The sequence below is a fragment of the Bos mutus genome, chromosome 9 (assembly GCF_027580195.1).
Source record: "Bos mutus isolate GX-2022 chromosome 9, NWIPB_WYAK_1.1, whole genome shotgun sequence".
Lineage (NCBI taxonomy): Eukaryota > Metazoa > Chordata > Mammalia > Artiodactyla > Bovidae > Bos > Bos mutus.
Window position 1 is genome coordinate 100,486,109 of NC_091625.1, and position 21,099 is coordinate 100,507,207.

Consider the following 21,099-nt stretch of genomic DNA (forward strand, 5'->3'; position numbering starts at 1 on the left):
CCTGCATTGCAGGAGGATTCTTTACCAGCTAAGCTACCAGGGAAGCCCCACACTCTGCCTACTGGTGTTCAAAGTAATCCTACGTAAGAACACGTGCTGCAAATAACCCATCATCACTTCTATCACTAACCAAACCCAACTATGCAGCATATCAAGCCTAGCTGAAAAAATAGAACAAAAAGCCACATATGTTCCTAACTGGAATTCCCCATAATAAATATACAGTTTTCTTTTCTTCAGCTTGCTGTGCCCTGAGAGCTTCTGGCTGAGGGACATGACTGTGGCCAACCAGGCAGACGCCATCTTTGCAGAAGACCACACCAAGGCTAAGTGGCCTTAAGTAATCTGTTGGCTTTGCTTTCCACGTCACACTGGTCCTTTCTAGAGGCCCAGCTGGCCCCAAGAAAGTCCAAGACAGTGCACCTGTCATTGACGGGGAGAAAGGGAACGTCCGTTAAAACCGTGCCACCCGGCAGGGGGCCAGGATGCTGCTCTGCCACACTGCATGGCTCATGGGGCCTCAGCCACGGACAGCTTCGGATGGGCAAGCCCTGGGCACTCTCTGTGTCAACTCTGCCCGTCTTCTCCTTCCAAAGGGAGTGAGGGTGGGCCTCTGGCCCCAACATGGGCCTCTTAATCTGAAGACGGAGTAGAGGTGGGCATATATGGTGCCCAGACCTAGTACACCCCTTAACCTGAGTCACTAGGAAATGCATTTGAGTGAAATACAGAAAACAAAGGGTGGCTTCAAGGCAGTCACACCACAGTTACCACTCAGGGGCTGATTTCCCATCCACAGCATAAAGGGGCACTTACCACTTACCATAAAGGGGCACTTTCCCTTACCACAGGGCCACCGAGAAAAATAACAGAACATCATTAACTCAGATTCAACTCATTGACAACAAAAGTTTAGAAATGTTAATGTGCATCCTGAAAAATTCTCCTGTTGCTGCTGCTGCTAAGTCGCTTCAGTCGTGTCCGACTCTGTGCGACCCCATAGACAGCAGCCCATGAGGCTCCCCCGTCCCTGGGATTCTCCAGGCAAGAACACTGGAGTGGGTTGCCATTTCCTTCTCCAATGCATGAAAGTGAAAAGTGAAAGTGAAGTCGCTCAGTCATGTCCGACACTTCGAGACTCCATGGACTGCAGCCCACCAGGCTACTCCGCCCATGGGATCCTCCAGGCAAGAGTACTGGAGTGGGGTGGAATTGAACATTAAAACCAAGTTTAAAATGACTGTGACTTTTATCTGATAATCTTACATAATTGCAAATAAGTTGAGATACAGTCACCTTGATGTAAACCTGTGTGTTCCCCGTGGGAGCCTTATACCTCGGCTCTGGAGTTTAACTAGAAGCAGTGGTGATATTTCTAGGGAAGCTGTCGAGGTCAGACCTGGTAGAGAGGACTTACAATCCCTGGGCTCCTAAAATACCCCAATCTCCAGCACATTACACACTTTAGGTGAGGAACAAATATGGGGATAAATGTAAAACAAACTGAGAAGTTACAGTGGGAGGGGCCCCACTAGTTGAATTGGGGTCACACTGGATGAAGGAGACCTTCCCGGTGTCTCTGTTGACCGTGTTCCTCCACCTTCTTGCTAACTGCTGGAGTCTTAACAGGTGGACACTGTACGCCCATGGCTTGCCTTTCACACTGTTGTTGTTAAGTCACTAACTCATGTCCAACTCTTTTCAACTCCATGGACTGCAGCACGCCAGGCTTCCCTGTCCTTCACCATCTCCCAGAGCTTGCTCCAACTCATGTCCATAGAGTCAGTGATGCCATCCAACCACCTCATCCTCTGTCACCCTCCTCCCCTCCTGCCCTCAACCTTTCTCAGCATCAGGGTCTTTTCCAGTGAGTCAGCTCTTCACATCAGGTGGCCAGAGTATTGGAGCTTCAGCTTCAGCATCAGTCCTTCCAACGAATATTCAGAGTTGATTTCCTTTAGGCTTAACTAGTTTGATCTCCTTGCTGTCCAAGGGACCCTCCAAGAGTCTTCCCCAACACCACAGTTCAAAAGCATCAATCCTTCTGTGCTCAGCCTTCTTTATGGTCCAACATGCATGAATATCAGAAAAACCATAGCTCTGACTATATGGACCTTTGTTGGCAAAGTGATGTCTCTGCTTTTTAATATGCTGTTTAGGCTTGTCACAGCTTTTCTTTCAAGGAACAAGCGTCTTAATTTCATGGCTGCAGCCAGCATCGTCGGTGATTTTGGAGCCCAACAAAAGACAATGTGTCACTTTCACATTACCCTACTCTGGTAAACAGATGGATTTCACAAGTGTTCAATGTATCACTGTTAAATCACCCTGAAGAAGAAGATCACGGTTTTTGAAGAACAAAAAGTAAATGAGGACTCCCCTGGTGGCACAGTGGATAAGAATCCAACTTGCCAATGCAGGGGACATGGGTTCCATTCCCTGTCGGGGAAGATCCCACACGCCCTGAAGCAAGAAAGCCTGTGCGCCACAACTACTGAACCGGTGCTCCAGAGCCCGTGGGCTGCAGCTTCCAGAGCCCACTCGCCTAGAGCCAGGCTCCGCAACAAGAGAGCCACCAAGGTGAGGAGCCTCCTGCAACTAGAGAAAGCCCGTGCACAGCAACGCAGACCCACGGCAACCAAAGATAAAAAGAAAAAGTAAATGCTCTCTGCTTATAAATTCCCAGGGTCTCTGTTTTTCTGAATATCAGCCCATGAGAGGCTGCAGTGAAACACTGTTTTGATCTTTTTAAACTATTTTGATTAAATTTTCCTAACTCTCTTTTCCCAAGACTGGTAGATTTGGTAGTTATGGTTTCAGGATCCAATGAGCCTGACACCCCGGGGTGACCACAGAGGACAGGTAACCCCTGAAAAGCATAGATTGGCAATAGCTACTGGTGCCCCCTGAACTCGAGGACTGAGCATGCACCATTCACACAGCCCCTGAGAGCCACGTCAGGCCAGGAGGAGAGAACAAATTGCTGGTTCTGCCCCCTTCATGCCGACCATTTCCTGTGTCTCTCCATGAATGTGTTATTACGGCTGCTCTCAAACACTCAAGTTAATTTACTCCCGTAACTGCTCATAACAGCTCTCGAGGTGACTTTTATGGGCTAGGAATTAGGCCCATTTTGTAGATTTTGCATGTGGATTATAAACCTGATGAAAGGCAGCTACAGAAGGCAAATTAGGGCCTTTGATTTCCCTTTAAATATATAATGTGTGCTTTACTCTCCAAAGCAGCATGTCTGCATTTGGTATTTCCAAATTTTTGTGTTTATTATAGTTAGATCACTTTAAAAAGGGCTCAGTTAATATGCTCCTCTGATATAAAAGCAAGCTTAAGCATGAAATAGCCCAGTTTTCTATAGCTGGGTTTTTAAGTATACATGCTATGAAAATCTATCCATTTGTTTTCAGTCAAATCTTATTTCTTAAGTAACCATAAAATACAGGTGAAGTCTGATTTAATGTTTTGGACTCTGATTTAAAGAAGTTCACTGTAAATATTCAGGAGATCAATGCAAGGAGGTTAGGGTTAGGGTTAGGGCTAGGGTTGGATCTACAATCTAACTTAAAATATCCCTTTATTCATCTGTTTGCTTGTCTCTTTTTGGCCAGATCTCAGCTTTTGGAATCAGAGTTCCCTGACTCGGCATCAGCTCTGGCCCTGGGCAGTGAAACTGTCCTAACTACTTGACTGCCAGAGAATTCCCTAGAATATCCATTTGAATCCTGCATTTAGAACCTGATTCAAATTATAAAAAAGAAGATTTCTACAAAGTTTATCAGAAAATCATTAATTGCATAAAGGTATCCATTACCCATCTATATCTCCTGGGTCACTGTCCAAAGCAAGGGCTTTTAACTTGACCAAAGCCTTTTAACAAAACTCCAGCAATTCACTGCAGCCACTGGAGTCTCCAGTCTGTACTGGATGTCAGAGCCTCCTTTCCCGTTCCCTTTACAGAGGATTAAAATAAGGTGAGAGCGGTGGGCTGACACTGATCAAGACAGTGAAACTTGGAACTAAACACATTTAGCATGTCCCAGAACTGTCATTTCTGGGTGGATTTATCTAGGATACAGTTACTGAGCACAGTATAACTCTGAAGAAACTATAATTAGTGGGGGAAAAAATCTAATTTTTCAAATCTTTCATTTGGCTTATAAAATCACATTTCACTTTAAAACATTAAAAGGTAGAAGACTCACCATCACAATTTCTTGGCGCCATGACGGTGTTGCTGTGCTAGTACAGGCCGGACGGGCACGGTTTGTGAAGTCTACTTGGTAGGGCAAGTCTTAATTGGAAAGGAAACGTGCAGATTCACAATCACAAAATACAGATGGAAAGTTCTGTAGTAACAGAAAAACCCAAAACCCTGCCTCTAAAAAGCCCAAATCAGTGGCAATACACGAGCTCTGAGTGGCAAAGAATTTAAAGAGGGTCTAAAAATCACGGTCTATCTGTTGAATAAGTAGTCACCAGGCACAGCTCAGCTCTGACGAAAATATAACTTTATCAGTAGATGAAGGAGATGAAGGAAGGGACTAGGACATGCACCCATACAAGTGAACATAACTCAAGATTCCATACTGTGGGCAGACTCCCCAGAGTGCATTTCCATGGAATTCAGTTTACAAAAGCCGAACCTATAACCCTACTTTGAAGCACGCTATTCCAAAATGAGAAACTCAGAGCAGGTAAACGTTTTTCATTGTTTTCTTTCCAGACCACAGCAGGTTTGGCTTCTTTAGACCAACGTATTGAATGGCTTCTTTCTCAAGTTTAAAAGACAACAGCTAATACTCAGGTCCTCAGAGAGTAGGAGTTACTATACTGTGGCAGCGAGAGGCCCCCCAGAGATCCCGAGATCCCACCCACAACTCAAGCCTCTTCCGCCACTTCCTGTTTCAGAGAGTCAGTTTCAATATCGTAGTTTCTCTTATCTTATACGCTCTTGGTTTCAGCTGCTCTGAATTCTCTCTTTGCACTTGCACTTACCAGACCGTCTTCTCTCAGCTTTTTGTGATGTGTACTCAGCTCCTTTATTTTCAGGCTTTCTTCTCTCATGCTGAAGTCATTTCCTTCCATGCATTTTCCCCGAGTTGTGCTTTCAGGGATCCCATGGTCTTCGAAATAAAATATTCCCCCTTCCACATGTTTCTAAATTTCTAATTTCAGTTTTAACATCCTCTCTGATAGACGGGTTATACAGAAGTGTGCTTGTCAATTTCCAAGTAGCAAAGAATGTTTTCAGCCACATTATTATTGTTTTTTAAAATTTTTTGACTATAGTAAAAGAATATGCCCTGTAAAATCTCTGGTTTTACATTTAAAGTGTTCTTTGCATCCAAGTGTAAGTTCAACTTTTATAAAGATCTGGTGGGGAAGAAGAATCTGAGCTGGGCAGACTTGTGTCTTTGTTGGAGAGACAAACTGGCCAAGTTTAAACTGCTTATACCTCCTTCCAAGCGTGTGTCTCTGAACAAAATACAGAACTGCTTTGAGCTTCATTTTTCATCGTCAAAGTGGGAACAATAATAGTATTCATGTCCTAATGTTACGGTGAGAATTATGGAGGACAACGTGTGTAGAATGTCTCACGTGGTGCCTGGCATGTCGTATGCAGGCAATAGACAGGAATACTATTAAGAAAAAAGGAAAAGAAAGAAACTGCTCTCTGGAGTCAGAAGAGCCTGATTTTGAAGCCTGGATCTGCCACACCCTGGCAGCTCTTCCAAGTCATTTTAGACGTAACTGTGAGGATTAACTGTGAGGATTCAGAGAGAAAATGCATGCCTGGCACAGGGCCAGTGCCCCACGACTGGGACCTACTATTTTTCTTAGGGTCATAAAATGAGACAACTCAGGCTGAACCGTGCTTTTAGCGAACAAGCTTTTAGCCTAACTGATGATTCTTGAAGGCCTTCCCAGGCCAAAGAAAACCAGTGATCTTGTTGCGAAAGGACAGAAGCCACCAGGCCTCAAAGCGTTTGCCGCAGAAAAGTGCAGCTGCTCTGTGAGCACTGTCACACCAACTTCCAACACCAATCGGGATTTTTCGTGTGTTTTGTGGGCTTCTCCCCAGCTCAGTTCTCAAAGCTCGGGGACATGTGGTTCCATTCTGTCTCTTCCTTATTCCCTCACCTCTCAGCCTCCTCCCTGAGCCTTGGCATATTCTCCATCCAGGTGCCCACAGTCCACACCCGCCCACCGCAGCCAGGGCCTTTTCTTCTGCGAAAACTGAGCAAAATTGTCAAGCTTGAGTTTTTAGAGTAAGTCATCTCGGTGATAAAAAGAGAGGTGAAGATATCAAGATAATTTGATATTAGAAAAATCAACGGTTTTCTGTACTTCTGTCTGCCCTAAAACTATGGCTATATTTTTAATATGAATTTGCTATTCTGAAAATAAGCAACTCTTTTTATATGCTTTTGAAACCCTACGATTTAAATATCTGCTTTGTTTGCTTGTTTTTGTTTGGAAAGATATGTATTAAGCAAAAGGTGCAAACCCCAGAACTTTGCATCTCATCACTGCAAAGTGTAAATAAAATTAGACTACATGCTGGCTAGTCATTAGCAGTGCCATCCATGCCTGGATCTAAAGTCGGGGTTTATTTTTATTTGATAAGGCTAAAGTATATTATTCTGTAAGTATTTTCTGCATATTGAGAAGGGAAAAGAAGTCTTTCAATATTTTTTAGTTCAAATTTTTTCTTGAATGATTTACATTCTATATTTAGTTAAAATAAGATCATTTTTAAAATCAAATGAACGAATGCACTCAGGGCGCTCATGTGTGTGGATGCCCCAGAGGAGACACGCAAATGGAAAAGCACTGCCATCTCTCCCCAGGTGGCCTCGGGCCAAGGAGGAAACCTGGCAACGCTGGCCGAGGGGCCTGGGGGCGGCTGACCACCAGCTCTTGCACCACACTAGGAAATCACTCATGTGCTCCGTCAACAGACACTAGCTGGGTGTCCGCCGCACCAGGCATTATTCTAGACGCTTGGGATACATGAGTGAACCAAGCAGACAGAAACCCCTGCCCTTACAAAGCCCATACTCCAGGATGGAGAATAGAAAGCCATAAATGTCATGAGTAAGTAGGCTGGACAGTGGCAGCCGTGGTGGGTACTAGGGGGTTGGGCACTGGCAGCCTTTCAGCAGCAGGTGGGCGGGGCTCACTGAGAAGCTGAGATGTGAGTCAAGACTTGGCAGAGGCGAGGGTGAGCCCGTGGGCGTGGGGAGAATACTACTCCAGGGGGAAATACTTCACGGGCCCCACGAAGACAGCGTGTGTGGCTTCTCCAAAGGAGCCAGGCGGTCAGTGTGCCAGGAGAAGACTTGAGGTGGGCGGGGGCGGGAGTGGCCAGGAGGTAGCAAGGGCATGGCCACCAGTTCCTACAAGCTGTTTAGGCCATTGGCCTTGTGTTGGGGGTCGGCGTGAGGCGCTCCGCCCGTGGCAAAGGTCATGAGGAAGGAGGCTCGACATACACAAAGGCGGGATAGAGCCTCAGGAGTCCCCCTGGAAATCCTCGAGCATCTACCCCCATAACCAGAGCCTGCCTACTTTACTACTTTGTGCTCTCACCTACACCTCTGACTTTACGGGGGGCTGTCCCCCACCACCTCTTTCGGAGAAGGAGCTAACTTAGAGCTCCAGTTAATAAAAATTCCTGGGCGTGATAGGAGTGTTTCAACCTACAAACTCCTCTGAAGGTTCTCTAGCCTGCCTGACAGGCTCCTCCGGCCACATGTGATTGCTCACAGCCTCCTAACCGTGAGAGGCACGAGATGCTTTAAACCTTCTAAAAACAGGTTCCTTAGAAAAGTCAGAAAACCATTAGTATAAGTATAGTGGGCTGATTAGAAATTGTATTGGTGAAGGGTTTTTCATTTGTTGAGCCAATGTTTGTTGCTAAGTCTCCACATCCCCTACCCTTACACACATTAATGAATATATAGAAGAAATAAGTATTAACCTTTGATATTAATCACATTAGACCTTAGGCTAAGTAAATTCTTTCCTTAACTAAAACCCACTACACCCTCACCCTATAGAAATGTAACTTTACTTGGGTGGCGTCTGTTTTAAGAATAATCACCCCTGGAGAAATAAGTGTCCTGGTTGACTGACCGCTGTCACAAGGAGAGGGTCATAAATTGTCAGCAGGCCCCCTGGCCAGAAGATGATGTAACACCCCTAAGACCTCTGTATACATTTGTATGAAGCACCTGACTTTGATAAAAGTCAGGACTGCTGACCCCGCGGGACTTTTGCATAACATCTCAGTGTATAAAAGTAGACCATGGAAAATAAAGAATTGGGATCAGTTCCTCGAAATCCTGGTCTCCCCATGTTGTTCTCTCTCTCAAACTCTAGCTGACTCTCCATCTGGAGCACGGAACCCACCACGCTTACTAATTATGCCTGGGCTTCTAAGATCCGACCGGGGAGGCCTCAGTGTCTCCTCTCCTTCAGGAGAACGGAAGGACGCCTGCGGCCTACATAAGTGGTGCAAACTTCTTGTCTTGAAGTTTTATTGGTCTCCCGTGTCAACCAAGCTACTCAGCCTCTTTTCTCCACTGAATTTTCCTACTGAGATATCCTCATTCTATTACTCTTTACATCTCTAATTAATATCTAATTGAAGCTATTGTATCCTGATCCTCGCCGATGCTGTCCCCGCTTTGAACTCCCTGGATCAGCCGGGGCTGGACCCCAGCAGCCTTGGTCTCCCTTCTTCATGAAATGGGGAAACTTTGGTGGACTTATATGATCTGACTTTTGTTTTTAAAAAATATTATCTACATTTCATGTATATTTTTTTCTCCTGAATTGCTCTGGAAGGATGGAGGTACCAGGAGGCTGGCAAAGTGGCAATCCACAGCTGTGCCCCCTTTCCTGTGTAAGGACAGGTCTGTAAGCTCAGGAGTGGGTGGAAAAGTGAAAGTGAAAATCACTCAGTCGTGTCCGACTCTCTGTGACCCCAGGGACTTCAGTCCATGGAATTCTCCAGGCCAGAATACTGGGGTGGGTAGAGTGGGTAGCCTTTCCCTTCTCCAGGGGATCTTCCCAACCCAGGGATCAAACCCAGGTCTCCGACATTGCAAGCAGATTCTTTACCAGCTGAGCCACCAGGGAAGCCCAAGAATACTGGAGTGGGTAGCCCATCCCCTCTCCAGCGGATCTTCCCAACCCAGGGATCAAATTGGGGTCTCCTGCATTGCAGGTGGATTCTTTACCAGCTGAGTGGACGGAAGCTGACCTTCAAAGAGCCCTGAAGGTGAATGGGGGAGGGGCCTCAAGAGCCATCTCCTCCTGCAGGAGAGGTACTATCTTATTCCCAAGAAATGAAACTGTTCTGATAACGACTTTCAAAACAAAATTACAAGATCTTTCTTAAGTTATCCGCATTCTTCCTTCCTGCAGTGGTTCACTTTGTACATCCGTTTGCCTCCCCATGGTGCCCACATGTGTGGTCCGCACGGTGCAGGGAAGGTGTCCTTTGGACGAGATGAACACTGACGCTCACAGACGCTGGTGCTCCTCTTCCTGTCTGTCTCTTTCTCCCCCTCAAGTAACCCCAATGCTTTTGGTTCTGCTTCTATGTAGAACACTTCCCCAGGATCCCTTCCTTGTTGTTAAACCTTGTATTTAGACCTTGCTCTTCAGTATTTCCAGAAAATGTTTCTGTATTATCTCTTACTAAGCAACAACCTTTTGGGATTTCTTTTTTTTTTTTTAATTTAAACTGCAAGGGTGAAAGCACAAATCCTCATAGCAATTTTACTTGTATTCCAAAATACAGTTGGTAAAAATGGCCTCCATCCCCTATTCTGCTTGCCTTGCAGAGACAGTTTGTCTTATGCTACTCACTCCTCGCCAGGCCCCAGCCCCAGCCATGTCCTTTGCCAAATGAGTCTCAAACCCTCTCTCCGCTGTATTGGATCACGGCCCTCATCCACCCACACCAGCTTCTCCTTCTTTCTTCCTCCCTTTGTGCTAACAGGTTTTGCACATAAGCTCTTACCAAAAAATAAAATTCTCTTTGAATGATAAATTAGCAGGCACATTCCTATTCACACGTGGTGGTAATTCTATCCTAGCAACAGTCACCAAATTAATTGTCATCCACAAGGATTGGGTCTGTTTTCTTCTAGAAGGAGATTTAAAACCATTAGCCAGACTTTTCCAGATTCTTTTATGTTAAGGAGTTCATTAGGAGATAAAAGCAGGGAAACAAATCCCACTGAAATGATCTGTTTGAACTTCTGACTTTTTCCAAGCGTATTTTGATAACATTCTGTATGAAAAACATTTGAAGTGTGGAGCATGTGGTCTCTTCAGGTAGCTGTGGTCTGGGCGTTCAGACACAACAGCCTGTATCCGTCAGCGCAGCTGTACTTTGAACAACCTCATCCGGAAGGGAGAACAAAATGTGAAGGGATAAGAAAAGAGAGCTGGGTGAGATAATGTAGCTCTACTTAAAAACTAATTTAGGCAGATAAATCTCAGCCCAAATAACCTGATCTTTAACAAAAGGGGGAGGGAAGGAGGAAGCTTCAAAGTTGATAAGGAAAAGAGGTGCAGAGCCTCCTTGAGTCCTAACAAACCTGGAGGCAGGTACAGGGTCAGGAAGGCTGCCTGGCAGGGGCAGTCTGGATTTTGATGCAGCCCTTACCTCTCCCAGGCTGGAGGGGCTGCCTCCTCCTCCTTCTGACAAAAACCCTCCAGAGATGCTGTCCACGTGAAGCTGGCCTCTGGAAGCTGTCTCAGTACAGGAATGCCAAGGAAATACTTCACAGTCTCCTTAGGTACAGGCTATTCTGCTTCACTTTGGAAAAATATATGTAATACAGTTGGACCTATGAAATTGCTGGTACTCAACCGGTTTTGCCCTGTAGAAATGGTATTTCACATGGTTGAGTTCAACCCTCTTTCACTTTAAAGACACAGGGTAACAGGATTTCTTGAGTCTAGTTTCAAGATACAAAAAGAAAAGTTTGGGAAGTGGCACTTCTGAAATGGTCTTCATCCACAGTCACCATGGATATGTTAGATATGGCTGGGTACCTACTGTGGGTAGTGTTAAGTGTTAGCTACCCCATTGGGTGCTAAGTCACATCAGTCATGTCCGACTCTGTGCGACCCATAGACAGCAGCCCACCAGGCTCCCCCGTCCCCGGGATTCTCCAGGCAAGAACACTGGAGTGGGTTGCCATTTCTTCTCCAATGCATGAAAGTGAAAAGTGAAAGTGAAGTCGCTCAGTCGTGTCCGACTCTTAGCGATCCCATGGACTGCAGCCCACCAGGCTCCTCCGTCCATGGGAGTTTCCAGGCAAGAGTACTGGAGTGGGTTGCCAGTGCCTTCTCCATTGGGTAGTGGGATGGAAACAAATAATTTTGGATCTTGTTCTTTGGTTTTTCTCCTAAGGAGTATAACACCTAACTGGGAGAAATGAAAAAACTCTACCATGAAATTTCTTCTTTAAGGTATAGGGAGTAATACGTTAATTCAGATGACCATTATATCTACTACTGTGGGCAAGAATCCCTTAGAAGAAATGCAGCTGCCCTCATAGTCAACAAAAAAGTCTGAAATGCAATACTTGGGTGCAATCTCAAAAACAGCAGAATGATCTCTGTTCACTTCCAAGGCAAACCATTCAATATCACAGTAATCCAAGTCTATGCCCCAATGACTAACACCAAAAAAGCTGAAGTTGACTAGTTCTATGAAGACCTACTAGAACTTCTAGAACTAACACTGGAAAAGATGTCCTTTTCATCATCAGGGACTGCAATACAAAAGCAGGAAGTCAAGAGATACCTGGAGTAACAGGCAAGTTTGGCCTTGAGTACAAAATGAAGCAGGGCAAAGGCTAATAGAGTTTTGCCAAAAGAGTGCACTGATCATAGCAAACACCCTCTTCCAACAACACAAGAGGATTCTACAAAGGGACATCACCAGATGGCCCAAACCAAAATCAGATGGATTATATTCTTTGTAGCCAAAGATGGAGAAGCTCTATACAGTCAGCAAAAACAAGATTAGGAGCTGACTACGGCTCAGATCATGAACTCCTTATTGCCAAATTCAGACTTAAATTGATGAAAGTAGAGAAAAACTACTAGATTGTTTGGGTATGACCTAAATCAAATTTCTTACAATCATACAGTGGACACGATAAACAGATTCAAGGGATTAGATCTGAAAAACAGAATGCCTGAAGAACTATGGACGAAGGTTCGTGACATTGTTACAAGAGGCAGTAATTAAGACCATCCCGAAGAAAAAGAAATGCAAAGAAGCAAAACGGCTGCCTGAGGAAGCCTCACAAATAGCTGAGAAAAGAAGAGAAGCAAAAGGCAAAGGAGAAAAGGAAATACACACCCATCTGAATGAAGAATGCCAAAGAATAGCAAAGAGAGATAACAAAGCCTTTCTAAGCGAACAATGCAAAGAAATTGAGGAAAACGATAGAATGGGCAAGACTAGAGATCTCTTCAAGAAAATCAGAGATACCAAGGGAATATTTCATGCAAAGATGGGCACCATAAAGGACAGAAATGGTATGGACCTAACAGAAGCAGAAAATATTAAGAAGAGGTGGCAAGAATACATAGAAGAACTACACAAAAAAGATCTTAATACCCAGATAACCAGGATGGTGTGATCACTCATCTAGAGTCAGACATTTTGGACTGTGAAGTCAAGTGGGCCTTAGGAAGCATCACTATGAACAAAGCTAGTGGAGGTGATGGAATTCCAGTTGCGCTATTTCAAATCCTAAAAGATGATGCTGTGAAAGTGCTGCACTCAGTATGCCAGCAAAGTTGGAAAACTCAGCAGTGGCCACAGGACTGGAAAAGGTCAGTTTTCATTACAATCCCAAAGAAAGGCAATGCCAAAGAATGCTCAAACTACCACACAATTGCACTTATTTCACATGCTAGAGAAGTAATGCTGAAAATTCTCCATGCTAGGCTTCAACAGGGCATGAACTGAGAACTTCCAAATGGACAAGTTGGATTTAGAAAAAGTACAGGAACCAGAGATCAAATTGCCAACCTCTGTTGGATCAGAGAAAAAGCAAGAGAATTCCAGAAAAACATCTACTTCTGCTTCATTGACTCTGCTAAAGCCTTTGACTATGTGGATCACAACAAACTGTGGAAAATTCCTCAAGAGATGGGAATACCAGATCACCTTATCTGCCTCCTGAGAAACCTGTATGCAGGTCAAGAAGCAACAGTTAGAACCAGACATGGAACAAGAGATTTTTTCCAAACTGGGAAAGGAGTAGGTCAAGGCTGTATGTTATCACCCTGTTTATTTAACTCATATGCAGAGTACATTATGCGAAATGCCGGGCTGGATGTAGCCCAAGTGTGTATGCATGTGTGTGTGTGCATATGTGTGTATGTCTGTGTGTACTGTGTATGTGGGCACATGTTTGTGCTCATGCATGTGTGTATGTGTGATAATGCATGTATATGTGTGTGCATGTGTGTGTGCGTGTGTGTGTATGGTTTCCCATAAAGTGGTGGTTGACTGTCTGGAGGATCTCTAAGGAGTAGTCTGCTCGCCCCAGAGCTCCTGGTTCAGACCAAGCCTGGGCTGAGCACGCGTGTTTCTAGCAAGTCCCCAGCTGGGCCAACACAAGACTACTATTTCCTTAAAATGATAAAGGAGCCTATGGTTATTTCAGATCCTTCTCTCTTTCATCTAAAAAGAAGAAACTGTAAACAGGAAACAGTCACCATATCAGTGTTTTGAAATTCACGTGTTGTTTACTCAGAATCGGCTCTGAGCTGAATCACCTTATAACATGGCGTGGTCTTTGCAGGGTCTCGGTGACTAAGCCGAACGGTCTGGTTTCACAAGGGCACTGGCCACCGCCACTTGCTTTGCCCTAACAGAGCCCGTAGAGAAAGTGAGACGCTTAGAGAAGTGCATCGACATCTTAAACTAACTTGGTGATACCTCCATTTGTGCTAATGATAAGGAGTCTCACTTTTCTGAAAGCATTTATTGTCATTGAAAGAGTGTACAATCACTCAGAGAACAGTGGGTATCGTTCTGGAAAATCTATTTCCCACGGCCACGATGAACTGGCTCTAAGCTGTCCTTGATCTAGTTTTTGACGTGCTGATTTTCCACCAATTTATGAAACCAGACAAACTGATCTCAACATGGCATTTACCATCCCGTGGGAACATGGTCAACAGCTACAGTCCGGAACCTGGTGGTGGCAGCTGCCACGTCACCGCTTCTGGAGGGCCGCACGCCACCCTGCAGGTCTGGGCTGGTGTCCTCCGATCCACCCTGTGGACACCTACGTTTTCCCTATGTTTTCCCCATGTCAGCACTCGTGGTAAAGTCAGCTGCTCGCCCCTCTGGTCCCTCCTCACTCCTCAGCTCCCCACTCCCCATCTCCCTCCACCAACAACGAACAACTTGGGCAGAGACCAGCTCTGTGTGCATCACTGTCTCTGACACTTAGCCCAGCTCCTGGCACTTAGTACATATTCACTAAAACAGCTGCTGAACGGATGGCTGACAGGAAGCAAGGAAGACCGGAGATGCAGATGATAACTCAGCGTGGGGAGTTTTCTCAAGGAGACTGATTATCTGTGCTCCGGGAGGACAGCGCAGAGCAGACGCCAGGAGATGGTGAAGGACAGGGGTGCCTGGCGTGCTGCCGTCCACGGGGTCACAGAGCAGGACGCGACTGAGGGACTGAACAAGAATCAGACTACCGACGCAGACCTTGGGGGACCGGGGGACGGATGCAGCGTGAGCAGAAAGAATGTGGTTTAGGACGCACTGAAGACCTCCCTGGGGGCACCACCAACACAGACCTTCAGGAAACGGCACAGCCAACAGGCATCCCGAAGGAAAAGTCAGACAAGCACCGAAAAACAACAAAAAGTGTGTAAGTAAACACACGCGCACACAGCACCTACTAAGACCCTTCTGAAGCGGCTCTGCAGCCGCACTTGTCTGATGGGGCACACTCCTACCATCCCAGGAGGAGCCCTGCCGGTCCTGAGATGGGATGCGTTTGGAGCCTCTGCTTGCAAGACTCTTGGGTCTTTCCTGTCGGGCTCGGTGCCTCATGACTGAGGACAGGAAACGCCTCCAGGAGTCTGACTCTTCTTGAAAGTCTGCCGCCTCCTGTCTTTGCCGCCATGCTGGCTTCAGGAGACCTCTTATCTTTGGGCGACCACGTGTGCTGTTGCTCGGGGAGGAGCCACAGCCACCCTCCCAGCGTCAGGCTTACTGGTTCTGTTTTAAACACCAGAGTGAGACTGGAATTCCTGCAGTGTCAGCATTTAAAATAACACATAGGGCCTTCCCTGGTGGCCCAGTGGCTAGGACTCTGCGCTCCCAGCGCAGGGGCCCAGGTTCCATCCTGGTCGGGGACCCAGATCCCATATGCTGCAACTAAAACCAGGTGCAGCCAAATAAATAAATACTGGTTTTTGTAAAAAATAAATAAAACAACACATAAAGAAGACAGAGTACAACGTCTAAGACAAAGGTCTCTAATATATGTTCGTAGTAGGAAGAAAAACAGCCTTTTTCCAATCAAATCATAAGTTGTGTTTGTACCGGTTCTTTCGTTTTGTCATGTCCTGGTAAGTAAGTGCTTTTTAGAAAGCCCTGAGAGACGCTGTGGACGCTGGTCATTCAGACGTGGGCACAAATACGAGCAGAAGCGTCGTCACAGCGTTTGTTGGCTCTCGCGGGCCTGAGCCTGCTCGCAGGGCAGGACACGAGCTCCTGCCTAGATGCTCTGGAGACCACCCTCTCCATTAGATGCTATTAGCTGCACCGTGGGAACGCTTTGGAAACCGCACAATACAGGAACAACACTCGAACAGAAACAATAGCTGCTTAAATGACTTCTAAATTTCTGTCTATTCAAAGTTTTAGCAAAAAGCAACGCAGAGCGTGGCTGTTCCCCACCACCCACTCTCCTTTCAGTCTGCCCCCATGCACCCACACCCGTCCTCCAGTGGCTTTAAGGCACCCGCCCGCCCTGCCAGCTCCCACGATGCCCATGGGCAGGCCGCTGCCCGAGTCAAGCACGCTTTTTGCAGGGAGACTGTATTTCCACATCAATCACTCATGAAGATGTCTTAACTACAGAATCGCCAAGCAGAGGGAATCTGAGGTGGTTCTTTAGCATAAACTTGAGCGTCACTACCTTGTATTTAACTCTCAACGGACCTGAGTTTGAGCAAACTCCAGGGGTGGTAAAGGACAGGGAAGCCTGGCGTGCTGCAGAGTATGGGGCCACAGAGTCAGGCACGACTTAGCCACTGACCAACAACAACAAGAACAGAAGAACTGTAAAATCAAGAAGTTCGTAAGTAAAAGACGTCACCGAGTGGGACACCCTGAACCATCATCGACCAGCTTCTTTCCCACTAGTTCCACTAGCAGGATGCGGGTTTTCAGAGATGTGCATTGGTTTGGTAGTGGTGAGGGGTCAACTTTAAAATGATCCTTTCTTCAAGTATAAACTGCAGAGACCCACCAACATTTGTATCATGTATCAGGCTTTGCCTGTCTAAGTCACTTCTTTATACTTTATCTCACAGCGCTTCCATGAAATATTGTTACTGGCTCCACATTCCAGACAGGCAGTCTTAGACACAGAGGCTGAGGTTCCCAGCGAGGAACCTGATTATTTTTAAACAAATACTATGCGGTGTTCACTCTTTGCCAGACATTGTTTCCCAAATATTCACTCCTTTAATAACCCAGCAGCCTCAGGGTGTGAGAACTAGGAGGCTGAGCGGGACAGAAGCAAGGAGCTCGCCGTGGTCACAGCTTTAAGTGGCAGAGCTGAGATCTGAGCTGAGACTGGCCGGACTCCAAAGCCCCTGCCCTCAGGCACCACCCCAGGCCAGCGGGTGGGCCCCACAAATGTAGCCAGTTGGTGTGGCTCACCCAAGACTGAAAACACACATGCGTGCTAAGTCACTTCAGTCGTGTCTGACTCTGCAACTCCATGGACTGTCGCCCACCAGGCTCCTCTGTCCATGGGATCCTCCAGGCAAGAACACTGGAGTGGGTTGCCATTTCCTTCTCCAGGGGATCTTCCTGACCCAGGCATCGAACCTTTTCTCCTGCTTGGCAGGCAGATTCTTTATCACTGAGCCACCTGGGAAGTCCAAAGTCATTAACTTGAGATGTCCAGTTTTCTTTAACAGTACTTTTAATATTCCACCCACCTGGTTTTTGTTGCAGAATCCCTGTGTGTGCTGGCCCCTCCCTTGCCTATTCGGAGCAGTCCCTCAGACCTATCTGAGAGGCTGTCTTCCAGGCTTAGGCCCTCAGTTTTGTTTGCCAAACAGCACGTAGTTCTCAGCTTTCGGGCTGCGCGTTTTCTGCGGTTGACAGTTTCCGATCTGGTACGTGGTCTCCTCCCAACAGAAACAAACAGTCTCTGGCTGCTTGGGCGCTGTTCTTCTGGCACCTTTCTCCACAAGTCCTCACATCCAACATTGGTACAACCGCAACTGTTCCAGCCCGCCCACTTTCTGGTCTTCCTGGCTGTGCCCACCTCCATCCGTTTCCTTACGAAGCCAGAGTGAGCTCCAGAAACCTGGAATCTGATCCAGCCACCCTCTTGGTTCTCAGGGACAAGTCCGAGCTGCTGGCGAGCCTCGTAGGGTCTTCATGGGGTTACATCTCCCACCACCTACAGACGCCTGAAGCCACAGCACAGCCTCGGGCTCCCTGGGTGCCCACCTGCTTCACCTCCTGGGCTGAGCACAAGCTCCTACTCGTCTCCTCCTCTCCTTCACCCCATTCCTACCTGAGCAACTCCTGAGGTGCCCTCAGGAGCCTCTCCCAAGCCTCCAAGTGTCCAACCAGAGCTCCAGCAGGGATGTCTTTCCTGCCTGAACTTCCCAAGGAGCCCCAGAGCTCCCAGCTATTCATCCTGCCTCCCATGGGCTATAAACTCTGAGCTGGTCCTGTTTACCATTCATCTGACACTTTTAAAACAAGCACTTGCTAAGCACTTCCTGAATTAGTGAATTTTCATTATATCTTTTACACTTATTGAACATACATCGGATGAAACTGATAAGCAGTCATCCCTTTTAGTCCATACAGTGAGTCACCCCTGGAACAGGGTCCCCTTCCATCAGTAACTTTACATTAAAAGACACGATTCTAAAATGTATCTAATTAGTGACAGGACTAACTCTCAAACACAGACCAGCATAGTCTAGACCAGCATACTGCTCTGCTCACTAGACTCCACTAATGCAAGGGGGAAGGAAGGGGATGAGCTGCGACAGAGGGCTTTGACGCAGGAAGATGGAGGCTCGTATCCAGCTCCAGGCCTATATCTGCCAGCCCCTCCAGAGTGACGGTCATAAGGCCAGGCCTCACAGAGTTCTGTGAGACTGTAAAGGTGCCTGAGGATGGGAGGGCACTTGCCAAGCTCTCCTTATATTCAGATCCACAGTTCTGGTGAAAGGGGTGTGGCAAAGGGTTTAGCTTGTATTTCAGGGTATAACTTCATAGCAGACTGCTGTGCTCTGAAGAGGTGAAGGCATTCCCTCTTCTTCAGGGCACCTGTGAATGAGGACAGTACTGTGCTTAAGCCTTTGGCGTGCCCTCTTTGATGGCAGACATATTAAAAGGCAGAGACATTACTTTGCCAACAAAGGTCCGTCTAGTCAAGGCTATGGTTTTTCCAGTACTCATGTATGGATTTGAGAGTTGGACTATAAAGAAAGCTGACCACTAAAGAATTGATGCTTTTGAACTGTGGTGTTGGAGAAGACTTTTGAGAGTCCCTTGGACTGCAAGGAGATCCAATCAGTCCATCCTAAAGGAGATCAGTCCTGAATATTCATTGGAAGGAATGATGTTGAAGCTGAAGCTCCAACACTTTGGCCAGCTGATGCAAAGAACTGACTCACTGGAAAAGACCCTGATGCTTGGAAAGACTGAAAACAGGAAGAGAAGGGGACGACAGAGGATGAGATGGTTGGATGGCATCACTGACTCAATGGATGTGAGTTTGAGTACACTCCAGGAATTGGCGATGGACAGGGAGGCCTGGTATGCTGCAGTCCATGGGCTCGAAAAGAGTCAGATACAACTGAGTGACTGAACTGAACCTTTGGTGGTGAGTGGGCACTACAAAGACTTCTGCTCTCACAGGCAGTGACGAGCTAGGGCTTCTCTTTCACCGGCCCAGGAGTCCTGTCTGTCCGCACCGGGCCCACTTCCTGACCACCATCAACAGGACCCCACAGCCTTCTGCTCGTCCTTCCAAGTGCCTTTCGGCTGAAACGTCCCACAGCTACGCTGATGTGGAGGAGTGCTTCTCTTTAAAACCTTAGTCTGGAAAGCATTTTCTTGGCAGTAACACAAACAGCACACACCAGCCTTGTAAATTCTAAACAGATTTTGTGTTTAGGGGAAAATTCATATTTAGAAATTACCAGAGCATTTTTGATTACATATTTGCAACCTTTCTAGCAAAATAAAAAGTACTGCCTCATACAACCAGAGAAGTGGAGTGCTGCATTTTATTTCTAAGTTCCAACTAAACCCACAGTGGCTGTGCTGCAGAGACGTGTCTGCAGTGCATTTCTGGGGTGCAGGAAATGGGGTCCTCTCTTATTTTGTTCATGCCACAGAGAAGACAGAACAGGCCTGGGTAACCAGCAGCAGCCTGACAGATGCATCTGTTCTAGGTGTCACATTTTAATAACAAAAAATCATTATGTCTTCTAGTTTGTGCTGAGTGTTGAATCTCTGAGGGAGGGATTTAGAAACACTGGCTTGAGTGATTTGCGTTTCACACTGGGTATCTATACAATGGTCAGTTCAGATTCTCATTTGGGAGAATACTGGGTGAAATCATGAGTGAAGTGAAACATTTAACACTGCGTGACTGTTTTAGAAAATGAATATCAGTCAAGTACAATATTCTACCTCACCATCATGGCTTCTCTTTTTACTATTATTTTAAAACCTGTAAGTACTCCAAGTCTCACAATGTTGGTTTTAAGGACCTGACTTGTCTGAATAATTTTCACCAACCTAAAAGGACAACCTTGTATTTCCCAATCTTGGCACCAACCAAATTCATCTCAGGAATTAATTCTTTGGCGGGGCCAATTGACTTCAGGCAAGAAGACAAAATAATTCATTCACAGAGCGTTGTTAAGCAATTTTCAGATTTCAGATAGTGACGGCTCTTCCCATATACTCATAAAAGTTTTAAAAAGTTTGTTTTTCCACTACGCAATATAGTTATATGAATCATCTTATTGTTTTTCCAAAATATATTCTGAATTTCATGAATTCGGTTTGAAAGAAATATTTTAATGGATACAGGTCAAAACACTGCACAAACCCACACAACATGGGTGCACAGTGGTGTTAGATAAAGGAAATGGAACATTGTGGTCAGTCGTGTCCAACTATTTGTGACCCCATGGACTGTAGCCCACCAGGCTGCTCTGTCCATGGGATTTTCCAGGCAAGGATACTGGAGCGGGATGCCATTTCCTTCTCCACCGTTAGATACTGTGTATATAACTCAAGGCCCTCTGAATGTAACATAAACCAAAAGGAAAGGTGGCTCACTATATAACAGGCTTCATGCTGTTGGGGGAAAGGCATAAGTATATCTCACTACAACTATCAGAGACAGACTTACAAAATCAGATAAGCAGGGAATTCTATAATTTTTTGACATTGTTGTTCAGTTGCTCAGCCGTATCCGACTCTTTGTGACCCCATGAACTGCAGCACGCCAGGCTTCCTTGTCCATCACCAACTCCCAGAGCTTGCTCAGACTCATGTCCACTGAGTTGGTGATGCCATCCAACCATTTCATCCTCTGTCGTCCGCTTCTCCTCCTGCCTTCAATCTTTCCCAGCATCAGGGTCTTTTCCAATGAGTCAGCTCTTCACATCAGGTGCCTAAAGTACTGGAGTTTCAGTTTCAGCATCAGGAAATCACTCCTGAAAATTCACTGGAAGGAACTGATGTTGAAACTGAAACTCCAGTACTTTGGAGTTTAAAGT